Genomic DNA, 16,003 nt, shown 5'->3' with positions numbered 1-16,003 from the left:
TTTTAAGATTTTATTTATTTATTTGACAGACAGAGATCACAAGTAGGCAGAGAGGCAGGCAGAGACAGAGGAGGAAGCAGGCTCCCCGCCAAGCGGAGAGCCCGATGTGGGGCTCGATCCCAGGACTCTGGGATCATGACCTGAGCCGAAGGCAGAGGCCTTAACCCACTGAGCCACCCAGGCGCCCCACTAGGGCGCATTCTTAAGGCTGCACGATAACTGCAAGGTCAACGGGACCGGAGTGTCCAAGACGGCTTTCCCCCGCGTCTGGCAGTGGGTGCCGACCAACAGCGAGACTGTCTCTGTTTTCCTGCACTTGGGCTCTTCTCTAGGCCAGACTGGCTTCCTTACCTGGCAACGAGAGCAAGTCCTACCGTGCAAGCCTCTGCTTGTGTATGTGTGTCGTTTGTCCCACTGGACAAGTCACGAGGCCAAGTCAGAGTTGATGGGGGAAGGCAACACCCAAGGGCATGGGTATCATGAGGCATGACTCCCTGGGGACCATGACTGTTCCAGTCAGCCACACCATGCCTCTAGACTCAATGAGTCTTCTTCTTTGGGCTCCCCGAGTGAAATCACAAGTAGGCAGAGGGGCAGGCAGAGAGAGAGGGGGAAGCTGAGCAGAGAGCCCAATACGGGACTCGATCCCAGGACACTGAGATCATGACCTGAGCCAAAGGCAGAGGCTTAACCCACTGAGCCACCCAGGCGCCCAACATAGTCTGTCTTTAAAATGGTCATTTCTGTATAATTCACTGGCCATCTGTAAGCTGCTACTGTTTCTTTCTTTTCTTTTCTTTTCTTTTTTTTTTGACTAGGAACATAACTTTTTTCTTTGGGGGGATGGATGGGCAGATGTCTAATCTCAGAGCTTCTGGCTTCTTGCTGCCAGTGGCCTTGGTGATGTTCAGCACACTGAAGAGCACAGTCTCGCTCAAGGGCTGGCACACACCCGCGGTGACAATGTTGGATGGATGTCCCTGAAACGGGGAAGGGGGGCACAGGTGCATGGATATGTTCTTGTGGCATTTCTCGAAGTAGCTGTACTTTAGGTTGTGGTGGAGGTAGTCTCAGGGGGTGAAAATGGGCCTTTGTGTCTTCATCTTGGTCACCACCCCCAGACGGGATCTGTCTTCAGATGGAGACACGATCAGTAAAGGGCCATTACTTGTCAGTACAGGTGTCCTCCGTGGCCTCCATCGGCATCTCAATGCCCAGACTGATGTTTCTTTAGTATCGCAGGACCTTCTCTTTGCCAGTTTCTCCAAACAGGCCCCTCTTCTTATGTTGGAAGCTGGTCAGCTGTTTCTGGTACACATGCTCAGCCTGAATGTCCGCCATCTTCCTGTGTACCTGAGGAAAGTCTGTAAGCTTCTTTAAGCAGAAATTTCTAGGTCTGTCTTTTAGACCTTCTATTCTATTGATAGCCTAGTACACAGTAATTGTTCATTAAGAGTCTCATGCTCTACTGACTGAGCCAGGCACACAGTAATTGTTCATTAAATATGAACTGATAGTAAGAAAGTTCTAGAAACACAGCACAAGGTATGGTAGTTTGTGTGGCGCTGGCATGGAGCTCCTCCTTGATGTTTCTCACCAAACACCCAAGTACTACACAGGTTCTCAATCTCCTCAGGTCCACGACTTTTCCAGAGTTCTGAGGAGCCACGAAAGGATGCTGACTGGTGGGAATGCGGTTTAAGCTATGTTAGTCTACGAACAGAATATAGTCTCCTCCATCATAATTACACTTAACACCTGCATCCCAGCCAGGTGCAGACCCTTAGAGGCCCAACCCAAGCCCAAGGCCTCCCTCTCATCTCTTATGGCCACGGCTCTCATCACATGTTCTGACCATGAGTCCTGGGTTTTGAGGAACTTGAAATCTAGTTGAGGAAGCATAATGGGCACATATGAGAAAGCCCGAACTACTTACTAATCAACATGTCAACCAAGGCAAAAATCAGAACACGGCCATTGGGCCTGGCGGTGTAGGGGATACAACACAGAAGTGGTCAGAATGCAGGGAGACTGGATCTAATACACTGGCTCTTTGGAGAAGGTGGAGTTCGAGTTTGATCTAGAAACAGGGTATGGATGGATATTGGTGGGGACAATAGAAGATGATCTAGTATTAGTGTCTGGAAAGGTCTGGAGTCCAATAAATGGGGTAGGAAATGAGCCCTCGATGTGTGGTAGAGAGTAATCAGATCCGGAGGCGGAAACAAAAAAGTTTGGGGAGATAAGTAGAGGACAGATGTGCATTTAAAAGCCTCAACAAATCAAACTGGACCCAGTGGGTCATCTCGGTACCTGAGATGGCCTCTGTGGGTGAAGTTTGTTTCTGGAGTTTTCCCTCACCCGACAGTGAAGTGGTTTTGGATTTGGGGCAGTTAAAGAAGGGAGAAATAGAGGAGGTGGAAAGCTGCCCCGTCCCCAAGGGGGAGCCCAGAGCTCTGGGGGCGCGGCTGGGATGATGCCGCTGGCCTGGAGGGAGGGAGTTGGCCTTCCCGGGGTTCCACTCGGTTTGCTACAGCTGTCCCTGCTCCTCAGTTCCAACAGGTGACTCTTTTCCTTTCTGCGTTTGGGCTCTGCCACTCCTGCGTCTCTGCAACAGATGGAAACATCCCAGTGAGAGAAAAAGGAGGAACTTTTCTAGGCACACCATGGTTCTAGCGGTTACTGGAAGCACCCTTCATAGGACATGAGATGAAGCCGCAGAGGCCCCTGTGGAGGCCCAGAGAAGCGCTCAGCAGGGGTGACCCAGGCCCTGGAAGAATCCACGGTGGGGAACAAGGCGCCGAGGGCTGCCACAGGCTGAGCTCTGAAATGCTGAGACGAGGAACACGAATGTGCTGAGGCATGGAGCAGGAGAGGCTAACCGCAAGTCAAGGAAGCAGCGAATGCTGAGACTCGAGAAAAGGCAGAACAGCTCAGCACGGGTAACAAGGAAGCACTTTCTTGTGCCGGGGCCTGCTGGGCTCGTGCGTCCATCTTTCTGGTTCTAGAGAGGAGCCCAGAAGTGGGGCTCAGAAGGGCACTGGGCATGCGTAGTTCTCTTCTCTTTCTTCGCTACACGGTAACAGGGACCCGAAAAACTTTTATTCCAATGTCCAAGGCTGTCTGGGGACATTCTGGCATATAAAGCCCCCGTCACCCACGAGGGAGCGGCCGGCAGTGTGGGGGAAGGGCACTCGGGCCCGTGTGGGCACTAGCGCGCCAGCACAGTTGTCTTCCTCCTTCCACTGAGCTGGTCCGCAAGTGCCCTTTGCCCTCTTCCTATGATCAGAACCTCTTGAAAGTTTAGTCAATACAGAAATTGTTGATCTTTTGAGGTATCTGAAAACACCACATAAAAAATTAGCCTTTGGTAAATCCTCGAAACCTAGGATTTACCTTCCATTGATGCTGTGGCCTCTGGGTTGCCTTCCTGGGGGAATTCTTTTTTTTTTCTTTTTTTAATAAATTTTATTTACTTATGAGCGAGAGGGAGGGGGAAAAGCACAGGGAGAGGGGCAAGAAGAATCTGTGCTGTGTGTGGAGCCCGATGTGGGGCTTGATCTCAGGCCCCGGAGACCATGACCTAAGCCGAACCGAGAGTCGGATAGATGCTTAACCGTCTGAGCCACCCACGTGCCCCTCCTGGGGGAATTATTGAGGATCTTTAGTGTATCATTTAGGCTCCGGCCTCCCAAGCTTTCTACAGCATGGCGGAATGGGAGCTCTTCCTGTGACCACTGGCACATGGGAAATACCCCAGTGGGTGGCTCAGTACAATCCCCAGCATGACGCCCAAGGACAGTTCTGTTGAAAAGCAAACCTGCTGACTGTAATGTACATCTCACAAGGTTTCATTTGTCAGGTTTTCCGTGCAATCCGTCCCAGACTCTCAGACCTCACGAGACCTTACGGAGCGCGAGATTACCACGGTCTCAGTACCGTCTCTCTTCCTGGTGGTCTTGTCCCTTCCAGCCTCCCGGTGGGTCTCCTGGGCCATCTTCACTGCATGTGTGGTGAAGACTGAGAACCAATGATTCAGCCTCTGTGGGAGGGAGGACAGATTTCCACATTGCTACCCACCATGCAAAGTAGCTGTTCCTATTAATCTCTTCCAAATTTGCCTCTCTCAGCTACCATCAGCCACCCCTGACTGCTGGCCCAGAAGATTCGGCGACTGCATCTTTCCGACTCTGTATGCCTTTGGCATATCACCTTTAAGCTCTGGTCTTCCTCTGCAGGCCAGTGTTCGGTTTTTTTGCTTGTCGTCATGTGAAGAGCACTCTTTCCCCCTGCCGTTTTAATTACTCTCTGTTGAACTCTTTCCAGTCCCGTGGTACCCTCCATAAGTGCCAGAGAACAGAATGACACACATTATGGTGACAGTTTCCTATCATTTGATACAAGGATGGGATTGTGATATTTTGTTTCCAGTATTCTTATCTACACGTTATCAGGGATTTTTGTCAGGGGGTAAAGGGCAGGGCAGGGCAGTGGATTCGTAACTTCAAGAAATGGTTTTCAGGTTCATTAAATTCTTTTCCTTGAGATGTTGTTACCTCCTTGTTGCCCACACGGACTCTCAGCTGGCAGGTGTCTGCCCTACCACGCAGCTCGCTAACATCCTTCTGCAGCTTTATTTCCCCCACCGTGAGCTCACTACCTGGCCAAACTTGGTGTCACAGATGACCTTGGGGATTCCGCTGCGTACCTCTTCCTCGGATCATTTATTACCGTGGAAACTAAGACTTGGATGTTCAGACTGCAGCATGCAAATGGGACAGGCTCTAAAGATAGATTTTGAAAAATATTTTTTCCTGTTTTCAAAAAAGTGCACATTTGGAGCACCTGGGTGGCTCAGTGGGTTAAGCCTCTGCCTTCTGCTCAGGTCATGATCTCAGGGTCCTGGGATTGAGCCCCACATTGGGCTCTCTGCTCAGCAGGGAGCCTGCTCTCTCCCCACCCCGCCCCCACCATTTGTCTGCCTTTCTGCCTACTTGTGATCTCTGTCAAATAAATACAAAACAAAGTAAAAAGATAAATAAAATAAAATTCTCCCTTCTTCAAAAAAGTGCATATTCGTTTAAGACCATTGGAAAATATAAACAAATACAAAGAAAATTAAAAGCACTCCTAATCCTACCCCCCAGAGATAATCTCTGCTACTATTTGGTTTTTATTCTTCCAGTTTTTTCTTCAGGAAACACAACACACATGCACACACACACACCCCTATAATACTCTTTCCCTCTATCTCTTTTAACACAAACACCAAGAAGCCGAACAATATGAATAATTGATAATAATTGTCATTTACCTAATGGCTCTCCCAGCTTGCCTCCCTTGAGGTAACTATTTTCTCCAAGTCTGGGTTTATTATTCCTTTGCTTTATAAAAGTAATTTTAGGGGTACCTGGGTGGCTCAGTGGGTTAAAGCCTCTGCCTTCGGCTCAGGTCATGATCCCAGGGTCCTGGGATCAAGCCCCACATTGGGCTCTCTGCTCAGTTGGGAGCCTGCTTCCTCCTCTCTCTCTGCCTGCCTCTCTGCCTACTTGTGATCTCTGTCTGTCAAATAAATAAATAAAATCTTTAAAAAAAAAGTGATTTTATAAATTGTTTGGGTTTACTTGAGTTTAAGCTTTATAAAAATGGTATCATGCTCTCATCATATGTCTCTTGCTTTTTTCATTCAAAAAAACACATGGGTTCACTTTATCCACGCTGGGTTGTGTCGCTGGAGTTTTTCCCTTGTGACTGCTATCCAGTACTTCCGTTGTCGAGTTGCACATAATTTATGTGTTTGTTCATTTCTTGCTAGTCACTTGAATTGTTCTCAGTATTTTGTCATTCTGGTGCATGTGTCAAGAGTGTCTTTGGGGTGAAATCTTTGGCTATAAAGAATGTTTCCATCTGATCAGACTCCTGTCTGATATTTGGAATTGTCAGACTTTTTTTTTTTTTTTAAGATTTTATTTATTTATTTATTTATTTTTATTTTTATTTTTATTTTTTTAAAGATTTTATTTATTTATTTGACAGACAGAGATCACAAGTAGGCAGAGAAGCAGGCAGAGAGAGATGAGGAAGCAGGCTACCCGCTGAGCAGAGAGCCCGATGCGGGGCTCGATCCCATGACCCCGGGATCATGACCTGAGCCGAAGGCAGAGGCTTTAACCCACTGAGCCACCCAGGCGCCCCAAGATTTTATTTATTTATTTGACAGAGATAGAGCACAAGCCGAGGAAGCAGCAGGCAGAGGGGGAGGGAGAAGCAGGCTCCCCGCTGAGCTGGGAAACAGTCGTGGGGCTCGATCCCAGGATTCTAGGATCATGACCTGAGCCTGAGTTGAAGGCAGATACCCAACAGATTGAGCCACCCAGGTGTCCCTGGAATTGTCAGACTTTAAAACTTTTGCCTTTCTAGTAGATTTATAACATAGTAGTAATAATTTGCATTTTCCTGAATACTAATGAACTTGAGGATCTTTCCGTGCATTGACTTGCCATATGTGTTTACCCTCCTATAAAATGTCTGCTTATATTTTTGAACCTTTTCCACTAGGGGTGGTTTGTCTCTCACAAATATTATTCAGCAAAGTCAGAATTGTACTACACATACCATTTTATACTTTCCCAGGACACGAAACATTCTTTTACACTATCATTTTCATGGTGGTGACATCTTCCATCTATCTAATGGATATCTTGTAATTCAATTGACGTCTTATGCCTGTTGTTGTTTTTTTTTTTTCAATTTCAGTTTTAGAAGTAATTCTGGTAAGATATCCAAATGCATAAATTTAATTACACATTGCTGAGTGTTTTTGTCAAATAGACAGCAAGAATTTGTATTTCTGGGTCAAAGGATATCAACATTAAAAAAAAATGATAGGGGCGCCTGGGTGGCTCAGTGGGTTAAAGCCTCTGCCTTTGGCTCAGGTCATGATCCCAGGGTCCTGAGATCGAGCCCCACATCGGGCTCTCTGCTCAGCAGGGAGCCTGCTTCCCCATCTCTCTCTGTCTGTCTCTGCCTACTTGTGATCTCTCTCTTTCTGTCAAATAAATAAACATTTAAAAAAAGATAGATATATTTCCAAATCACTTTTCAGAAAGGTCCTATAATTTATATTTCTTCAAAAAACTCTTTAACACTGGATATTAAATATCAAAGATTTTGCTATTTTAACTTATAAATCTTAGCAATAAAGATAATATTTTAAATGTTTATTGGTCGCTGTGTTTTGTCTTTTCCTGGTATTCTTTTTTTTCCAGCTTGTAATCTGTATTCAACTGGGGGTGGATCTAAGTACTCTACAAGAAATTTCTTGGTTTACTTCTTTCTTCCTCTTCATGTGGTTATGTCACGTACCTGAAGCACAATTGGGTGTATTTGTTTCTATTTGCATCTAGTTACAGGTTTTTAACTTTTTCTTATGTTTGTTGATTTAGTTTTATTTAATTTTATTCTTATGATGAGTTTTAAAAGTTTTATTATTTAAGTAATCTCTATACTCCACAGGGGGCTCAAACTCACAACCCTGAGATCAAGAGTTGCATGCGCCTCCAGTTGAGCCAACCAGGTGGCCCTTAATTTTACTTTTGAATGTATGTGACATTAACATGTTTCCTGAAGCCAAAACTATCCCAAAAGATATCCCCAAAATTGTCTCTCCCTCTTGTATCCTTTCTGCCTATTCCTTTACCCAATCCCTTACAAGCAACCAATTTTTTTTTAAAGGTTTTATTTATTTATTTGACAGAGAGAGACACAGAGAGAGAGAACACAAGCAGGGGGAGCAGGAGAGGGAGAAGCAGGCTTCCCACCTAGCAGGGAGCCCGATGTGGGCCTCGATCCCAGAACCCTGGGATCATGACCTGAGCCCAGGGCAGCTGCTTAACGACTGACCACCCAGGCACCCAGCAACCAATTTTATTGTTTTCTGGTTTATTGTCCTTGTGACGATCTTTTACTAAAAGAATCAATTCCATTTTATTTTCTAATTTATTTATTTGTTATTTTTTAAAAAGATTTTATTTATTTATTTGATAGACAGAGATCACACGTAGGCAGAGTGGCAGGCAGAGAGAGAGGGGGAAGCAGACTCCCAACTGAGCAGAGAGCCCAATGTGGGGCTCGATCCCAGGACCCTGGGATCATGACCTGAGCCGAAGGCAGAGGCTTTAACCCACTGAGCCACCCAGGTACCCCTATTTTCTAATTTATTATCTTTACTACACAAAAGGTAGCATACTATACATTTGCTTTTGCACTTTGCTTTTAAAATTTAATAATATGGGGTGCCTGGGTGGCTTAGTCGGTTAATCGTCTGCCTTCGGTTCAGGTCATGATCTCAGGTTCCTGGGATCAGAGTTCTGTTTAGTGGGGAGCCTGCTTTCCCCTGTGTCTGCTGCTCTTCCTGCTTGTGCTCTCTTTCTCTCTTCAACAAATAAATAAATAAAAATCTTAAAAAATAATAATAAAATAAAAATTTAAAAAGACCTTAATAGGGCACCTGGGTGGCTCAGTGGGTTAAAGCCGCTGCCTTCGGCTCAAGTCGTGATCTCAGGGTCCTGGGATCAAGCCCCGCATCGGGCTCTCTGCTCCACGGGGAGCCTGCTTCCTCCTCTCTCTCTGCCTGCCTCTCTGTCTACTTGTGATCTCTCTCTCTCTCTGTCAAATAAATAAATAAAATATATTTTAAAAAGACCTTAATAATATACCCTGGAAATTACTACGAATCAGTTCATAAAGATATTCCTCATTCCTTTTTATTGCTTCCTAGGAGTCCATTGTAAGTTTACTCAACCAGTCCTCTCTGTTCAGGCATTTAGGTAGCTTCCGATATTCTGTATTTATGAGCAATGGTACAGTGAAGAAGCATACCTATGCAGGTGAACATATTATTTCTGGAGATATCTTTAGAGTTAATTCCTACAAGTTGGAGTACTAGGTTGAAAGTTGAATGCACAGAGGCATCTGCGTGGTGCAGTCAGTTAAGCATCTGACTCTTGGTTTTGGCTCAGGTTGTGATCTCAGGGTCATGAGATTGAGCCCCTCGTCTGGCCCCACACTCAGCATGGAGACTGCTTAAGACTCTCTCCCTCTCCTCGGCCCCTCCCTCCTTCTCCCTTCATTCTCTCTCTCTCTCTCATAAATAAACATAAAAAAAAAAAAAGAAAGGGAAATGCACAGACTAATGCATGTTAGATATTGGCAAACTCCCCTCCAAAGGGGTTGTACTATTTCGCATTCCCTTTAGTAATGCTTGATCTCCATAAGCTCACCAAGAGAGTGAGGCTGTGTGTGGCTGGACAGTTGTCCCAACACCGTAATAAAAAGTCCTTCTTTGTCTCAGTCATTTGACTGCTTCTCATATGCCAGAATTCACATGTAGTTGGACTGACTTCTGCACCTTCCACTCGGTTTCACTGGTCTGCCTATTCATGTGCCAGAATCACACCGTTTTCAGCCAAGAGGCTCCGTAGTAGAGTTGGTCTTCTCTCATATGTCCTTTGAGTGTTCTACCAGCTGCTCCCAAGTGCTTGTTCTTCCACAAGAACTTTGGGATCAATTTGTTTAGCTTCAGAAAACAAGAAAAAAAACTTTTCTCCATTTTGGGAGAATCTTACTGAATTTATAAGTTAATATAAGGAAAACTGTCATCTTAACGATGTTGAACTCTTAACAAAAACCAGAGGATGTCTCTTCCAAGTATACTTTTGTCTTTGAGGATTGTCTTATCAGATTTACTGAGACATAATTCAGATACATTTCTTTTTTTAAATGATTATTATTTTTAGATTTATTTATTTATTTGACAAACAGAGATCACAAGTAGGCAAAGAAGCAGGCAGAGAGAGAGAGAGGAGGAAGCAGGCTCCCCACTGAGCAGAGACCCTGAGGCCAGGCTCGATCGCAGAACCCTGGGATCATGACCTGAGCTGAAGGCAGAGGCTTTAACCCACTGAGCCACCCAGGTACCCCTCACATACCTTTCAATTCATCCATTTAAAGTGTAACATTCAGGGGCACCTGGGTGGCTCAGTGGGTTAGGGCTTCTGCCTTCGGCTCAGGTCATGGTCCCGGGGTCCTGGGATTGGGCCCCGATTTGGGCTCTCTGCAGGGAGCCTGCTTCCCTCCATGTTATAACATATGCTCAATTCTGTTTTTGTTTGTTTGTTTGTTTTTTAAGAGAAAGAGAGCATGCATGTGTGGGTGGGGTGGTGTGGGTGGGAGAGGGAGTAGGAGAAGAAGAGGGAGAGAGAGAGAGAATCCTAAGCAGGCTCCATGCCCAGCACAGAGCCCAAGCTGGGTTCAATCTCACAAGCCTGAGATCACAACTTGAACAGAAATCAAGAGTTGGATGCTTAACTGACTGAGCCACCCAGGCACCCTGGCTCTGTTCTTTTTTTAAAGATTTTGTTTATTTATTTGACAGACAGAGATCCCAAGTAGGCAGAGAGGCAGGCAGAGAGAGAGAGGAGGAGGAAGCAGACTCCCCCTGAGCAGAGAGCCTGAGGCGGGGCTCGATCCTAGGACGCTGAGATCGTGACCTGAGTTGAAGGCAGCGGCTTAACCTACTGAGCCTCCCAGGCACCCCGGCTCTGTTCCTTTTTAATAAATACTATTTTTAGTATTTTTTATACTTTTTAATAAATACTATTCCATTATATGGATGGATGTACCACATTTTGTTTATCCATTCATCAGGTGATGGAGTTTGGGGTCATTTTCACTTTTTAACTGTTATGACTAAGACTGTGAAGATTTGTGTATAGGTTGTAGTGTGGGTGTCTATTTGCAAGTCTCTTGGGGTATACACCTAGAAATAGAATCGTGAGGCCCTGTAATGTTATATTTAACAATCCGAGGACTGCCAAGCTGTTTTCTGAAACAGTCACACCTTTTTACATTCCCACCAGCTATGTTTCAAGGTTCTAATTTCTTCACATTCTCACCAAGACGTGCTATTGTCTGTGATTTTGATGGGAGCCATCCCAGTGGGGGTGAAGTGGTACCTCATGCTTTTGACTTACGTCCCACCGAGAGCTAATTATGTTGAACATCTTTACACGTGTTTATCGATCAGATGTATATATCTTCTTGGAAAAAATGCAAAGAAACATCTTTGCATCTTATTATAGTGTCCTTTGATGCACAAAGGTATTTAATTTTGATAAAGTCAAATTTATCTACTTTTTCTTTTGTCATTTGTGCTTGTGGTGTGCATCTAAGGAGGCTTTGCCAAGGTAACAAAGATTTATACCTACGTTTTCTTTTAAGAGTTTTATAGTTTTAGCCTTTATATTAGGTTGTTGAAGTCCTAATCAGTACTGAATGTGACTATATTGTCTTAAAAGAGGTACTTAAATTCAAATGAGGTCATCAGGGGGTGCCTGACCAGCTCAGTCAGAGGAGTACTCAACTCTTGATCTTGGGATTGTGAGTTTGAGTCCCACATTGGGTGTAGAGATTACTAATAAATAAGTAAAGAAAAATAAAAAAATAAAATGAGGTTATTAGTGTGGGCCTTACTTCACTATGACTGGTACCTTTAGGACAGTTACTCACAGTATACAGTGAAGACACAGGGAGGAGAAGGCTATCTACAAGTCAAGGAGACAGGCCTCAGAAGAAACCAATCCTTCTGGCACTTTCTTTCTTTTTCTCCCCCCCCCCTCAAAGATTTATTTATTTATTTATTTATTTGACACAGAGAGACACAGTGAGAAGAAACACAAGCAGGGGGAGTGGGAGAGGGAGAAGCAGTCTTCCCTTCCCGAGCAGGGAGCTGGATGCGGGGCTCAAGCCCAGGACCTTGGGGTCATGACCTGATCTGAAGGCAGATGCTTAGTGACTGAGTCACCCAGACACTCCATCCTTCTGGCACTTTCATAGTGGACTTTCAGCCTCCAGAACTCTGAGGAAATAAATTTCTATTCTTCAGGTCAATCTATGGTACTTTGTTATGGTAGTTCTAGCAGACTAATAGAACACCCTATTTGGTCACAGTATGTTATTTTCTTAAATCATAGGGGCCTTGTGTTTTTTGGGAGAAATAACTTTCTCTGTTTCTTTTCTCTGGTATAAGAGTGACAAACTGCAACCTACAGGTCAATTCAAGTTTTTTTTTTTAAGATTTTATTTGTTTATTTTAGGGAGAGAGAGAGAGAGAGAATGAACCAGAGAGAGTGGGACAGAAGCAGACTCCCTGCTGAGCAGGGACCAATGTGGGGCTTGACTTCATGACCCTGAGATCACAACTTGAGCCAAAACCAAGTCAGATGCTTCACCAACTGAGCCACCCCAGCGACCCTGGCTGCCTATCTTTGTAAATCCAACTTATTTGGAACATAGCGACACTCACTTCTTTGTGTGTATCTATGGAGGCTTTTGTGCTTCAACGGCAGCGTTGAATATTAGACTTGTAAACCCCACACACTTGCTATCTGATGCTTTAGAGAAAATGTGCTGACCCCTGCTTCAGCAAATACTTAGGATGGGCTTATGTGCATACTATTCTTTGAGTTCTTGCATTTTAAAAAGAGTTTTTTTTTTTTTTCCCCCTCTCTCTATAGAGTTCAGTGCTTGAAAACCAGCATGGATGGGGGTGGATACAAAATCCCGTAGCTTGCATTTTCTTTGCTTAAGTTTTTAGAAAATGCTGCATCACTATTGCCTTGCTTTGCTCTTGAGAAGTCTGACGTCAGATATTTCAGTTACCAGATTCGGTAACAAACCATCCACCGTGAAAAGTAATGGCTTGGGGCGCCTGGGTGGCTCAGTGGGTTAAAGCCTCTGCCTTCGGCTCAGGTCATGATCCCAGGGTCCTGGGATCGCATCGGGCTCTCTGCTCAGTGGGGAGCCTGCTCCCCCCACCCCCCGTCTGCCTCTCTGACTACTTGTGATCTATCTCTGTCAAATAAATAAATAAATAAATAAATTTTACAAAAAAAAAAGTAATGGCTTAAGGAGAGAACTATTTTGATTGTAATTTCACAATCTTTGGGGTCAGGAATTTAGGGGGGTCTGGGTGGATTATTCTTCTGTTCCACATCGCTTCCACTGGGGTCTCTCAGTGGTACCCAGCTGAGGGCTGAACCAATATAGGACATTCGTGATGGCCTCACTCACATTGGCTAGGGCCGTCTAGCCTCTCTCCCTCTCTCCCTCTCTATGCCATCTCAGAGCCTCTCCATGGGAGTCAGATTTTTTTTTTTTTAAAGGTTTATTTATTTTAGAGAGAGACAGACTGCATGAGTAAGAGGGGCAGGGGGAGGGGGAGAGAGAATCACAAGCTGACTCCACGCTGAGCACAGAACTGGATGTGGAGCTCCATCCCAGGACCCCGAGATCATGACCTGAGCCGAAACCAAGAGTCGGATGCTTAACCGACTGTGTCACCCAGGTGCCCAAGGAGTTAGATATTTCATACTGTGGCTCAGGACCTCAAGAGCACGTGTTCTCGAAGATGCAGGTGGATTCTTCAGACTCCTTATGACCTAGGCCTGGAAGTCCCATATACATCACACATTCTTTGGTCAAGCAATTTACTTGGGTCAACATGGATCAAATGAAGGGACAAAGAATTTGCAGAATTTGCAGAATTTAATGTACTGCAGCCTCATGTCCTTACCCTTTTAAGTAATTTGAGCTTTTTGCACGGAGGCTTTGGCAACTCTTATTTTTATCTAATAGTTTGAAGAGGCTGGCTCTTAGAATTGACTGTTTTGTGATGATTTCCCCAGGTACACAGGGGTTCTTTCATTATGTTGGTTCACTTTTTCTTATTTCCAGAAAGTTTCATTATATGTGGAACTTCAGCTACACCAATGTTGGACATTCTTTGCTTGTACTCAAATGACACTCCAAACCCAGAGAGAAATAAGCACAAAGCTGTCGAGGCAAGGGAAAGTAGGAACATTCCAGAAGTTTGGATGGGATGTGTGTGGGAAGTGACAAAAGAGGGAGTGGGGAGACAGACAGGGGCTAGATAAATGGAAGGTGTTGCCTGCCAGGCTGAGTAGCAACCTATACAGGCAGCACATTCTGGAAAGTTTTTTCCTGACATGCAGTATGGAATATGGAATGGAAGGAATGAGACCACAGGAGAGGGATAAGATCAAAGGCTATTGCATCAATCTAGGTGAGGGACAGATTCTAGAGTTCTTTATGAAAAGGATCAGCCGCGTCGTTGAGTGTGGTAGGGATGGGAAGGAAGGAACCAAGGATGACTTCCCCAGTTCTGAACTGGGCAACTGAGTAGACAGTGATCCTAAAGAGTTTTACACTTGTCGAGCTCGGGGTGACTGTAGGACATCCAGGTGGAGAAATCCAGCAGGCTTTTGTGTCTGTGGAGCTCAGAGGAGTGGTCTGAGCCAGATAATGAACTTGGGAGTTGCTGGCCTATGTGGCAGGCGGAGGCACATGGAATGGCTTCAGGAGATTGTGTGGGGTGAAATGAAAGCTGAGAACAGAACCCAGGAGACTCAGGAGGGGTGAGAGGGATGAAGAAATAAGTCATGTCATAAGGCCAAGGGAGTTTCAAAAAGACTGGGGTGCTTTGTGTCGTCAGATGCCACCAAAAGCTCTGTGATACAGACTCAAAAACAGCCTGTGGCATTTCTGATCAAGCAAGCCCTTAATGACTGAGTGGCACGGTGATGTGGTGGGGACAGAAGTCACACAACCGTGGGCTGACAAGGGAGAAGCTGCTGAGTTGGCAGCAATGAGTGCAAACTGCTCTCAGGATGTTTGTGAAGGAAACTACAGAAAGGGAGCAAGCAGTACCTAGAAGACAATGCAGAGGGACAGAGGGGTTTCTTTTTCTTGAGGACAGGAAAAGCTTGAACACAGCAGATGGTGAAGGAAAAGGTAAGAGTGGTTGATAATTCTGGGAGTGAGAGCTGGGGCACGATCGAAATATGTTTGAAAGGAGTTTTCTGAGGACGTGGGAGGTGATGAGGTACAGAACGGCGAAGGAGAGATGCTAATAGAAACGTACTTAGAGTAGTTAATTCCAAGAGAGGTTTATTATAGTCCAGCTCACATACTGAAATTACTTTGGTTTCAATCAATAGGGCAAATACAGCAAACAGTATTGACATATTTATTTTACATCATTTACACATCTTTTCTCCAAAGGGTAAGATCAATGTTTACCCTTTCAAAGCCTCCCACATAGTTCCTGCTAAGTGGTAAATGAATAAACAAGATGTCTCTTGCTTGTATTCTGAGTATCTTAACATATTCAGAACACAGCCAAGACTCTGCACACTTGTGAAAAAGTCTTCTAAGCAAGTAAAAGAGTCCCCAAATTCACGTGTGGAAGGTGATGTCCCTTTTTTGAGGAACCTGCTCACCCTCACTTAACAAAGTTGGTTAGCAGAATTTCCTTCACCCTAGGAGTTTAAAAATAGGCAAATGAGAGGAGGAGGAAGAGGATGTTCTCAAGGCAGCAGGCAGGCAGACAGCAGCAGGAGGTGGCACGGTCTGCCTTACCATAAGGTGCCAAAAAGCAGTGAAAACCAGACGCAAAGCATACTGGCTTGGGGGCTCTTGGCTTAGGGACTTCCATCAGGCACTCACATAGCAACTGTCCTTAAAGGACTGCTGATCTGAGCCTTAAGTAGTGGTAAGAAAAATGATCCTTGGAACCATCAAAAAGCAAAACAACAACAACAACAACAACAAACAAACAAACAAAACCCATAGCTGTCTTTAATTTCGAATCATCTCCTACGTTTCACAGTTTGGAAAGAATTCTATCAGAAATGGGTAATATTAAAACACAAGAGCTGAGGCTGAGATGGTGAACCTGTTGGTGAACCCAAGCTGTTTACCTAGCCTTGGATACACTCCTTTTATTCTCCTAGGACGTCTTTCTTTTTCTTCCTTCCGGGTGGAAGACCTATGCCACCTCTTCCAAGAACCCCACCACATGGTCCAGGTGGAAGTAATCTCTTCCTCCTCTGCCCTCCCATAGCATCTCCATGTGGCTTAGTTT

The 16,003-nt window shown here is 45.0% G+C and overlaps 1 pseudogene; it reads right to left on the bottom strand.

The window, feature by feature from the left end:
• Nucleotides 1-764: 764 nt before the first annotated feature.
• LOC132022245 (small ribosomal subunit protein uS17-like) lies at nt 765-1,341 on the bottom strand (annotated as a pseudogene).
• Nucleotides 1,342-16,003: the final 14,662 nt, after the last annotated feature.

This window comes from Mustela nigripes, chromosome 7 (genome assembly GCF_022355385.1).
Source record: "Mustela nigripes isolate SB6536 chromosome 7, MUSNIG.SB6536, whole genome shotgun sequence".
Taxonomy (NCBI): Eukaryota; Metazoa; Chordata; class Mammalia; order Carnivora; family Mustelidae; genus Mustela; species Mustela nigripes.
This window is presented reverse-complemented; position numbering and strand designations above follow the sequence as displayed.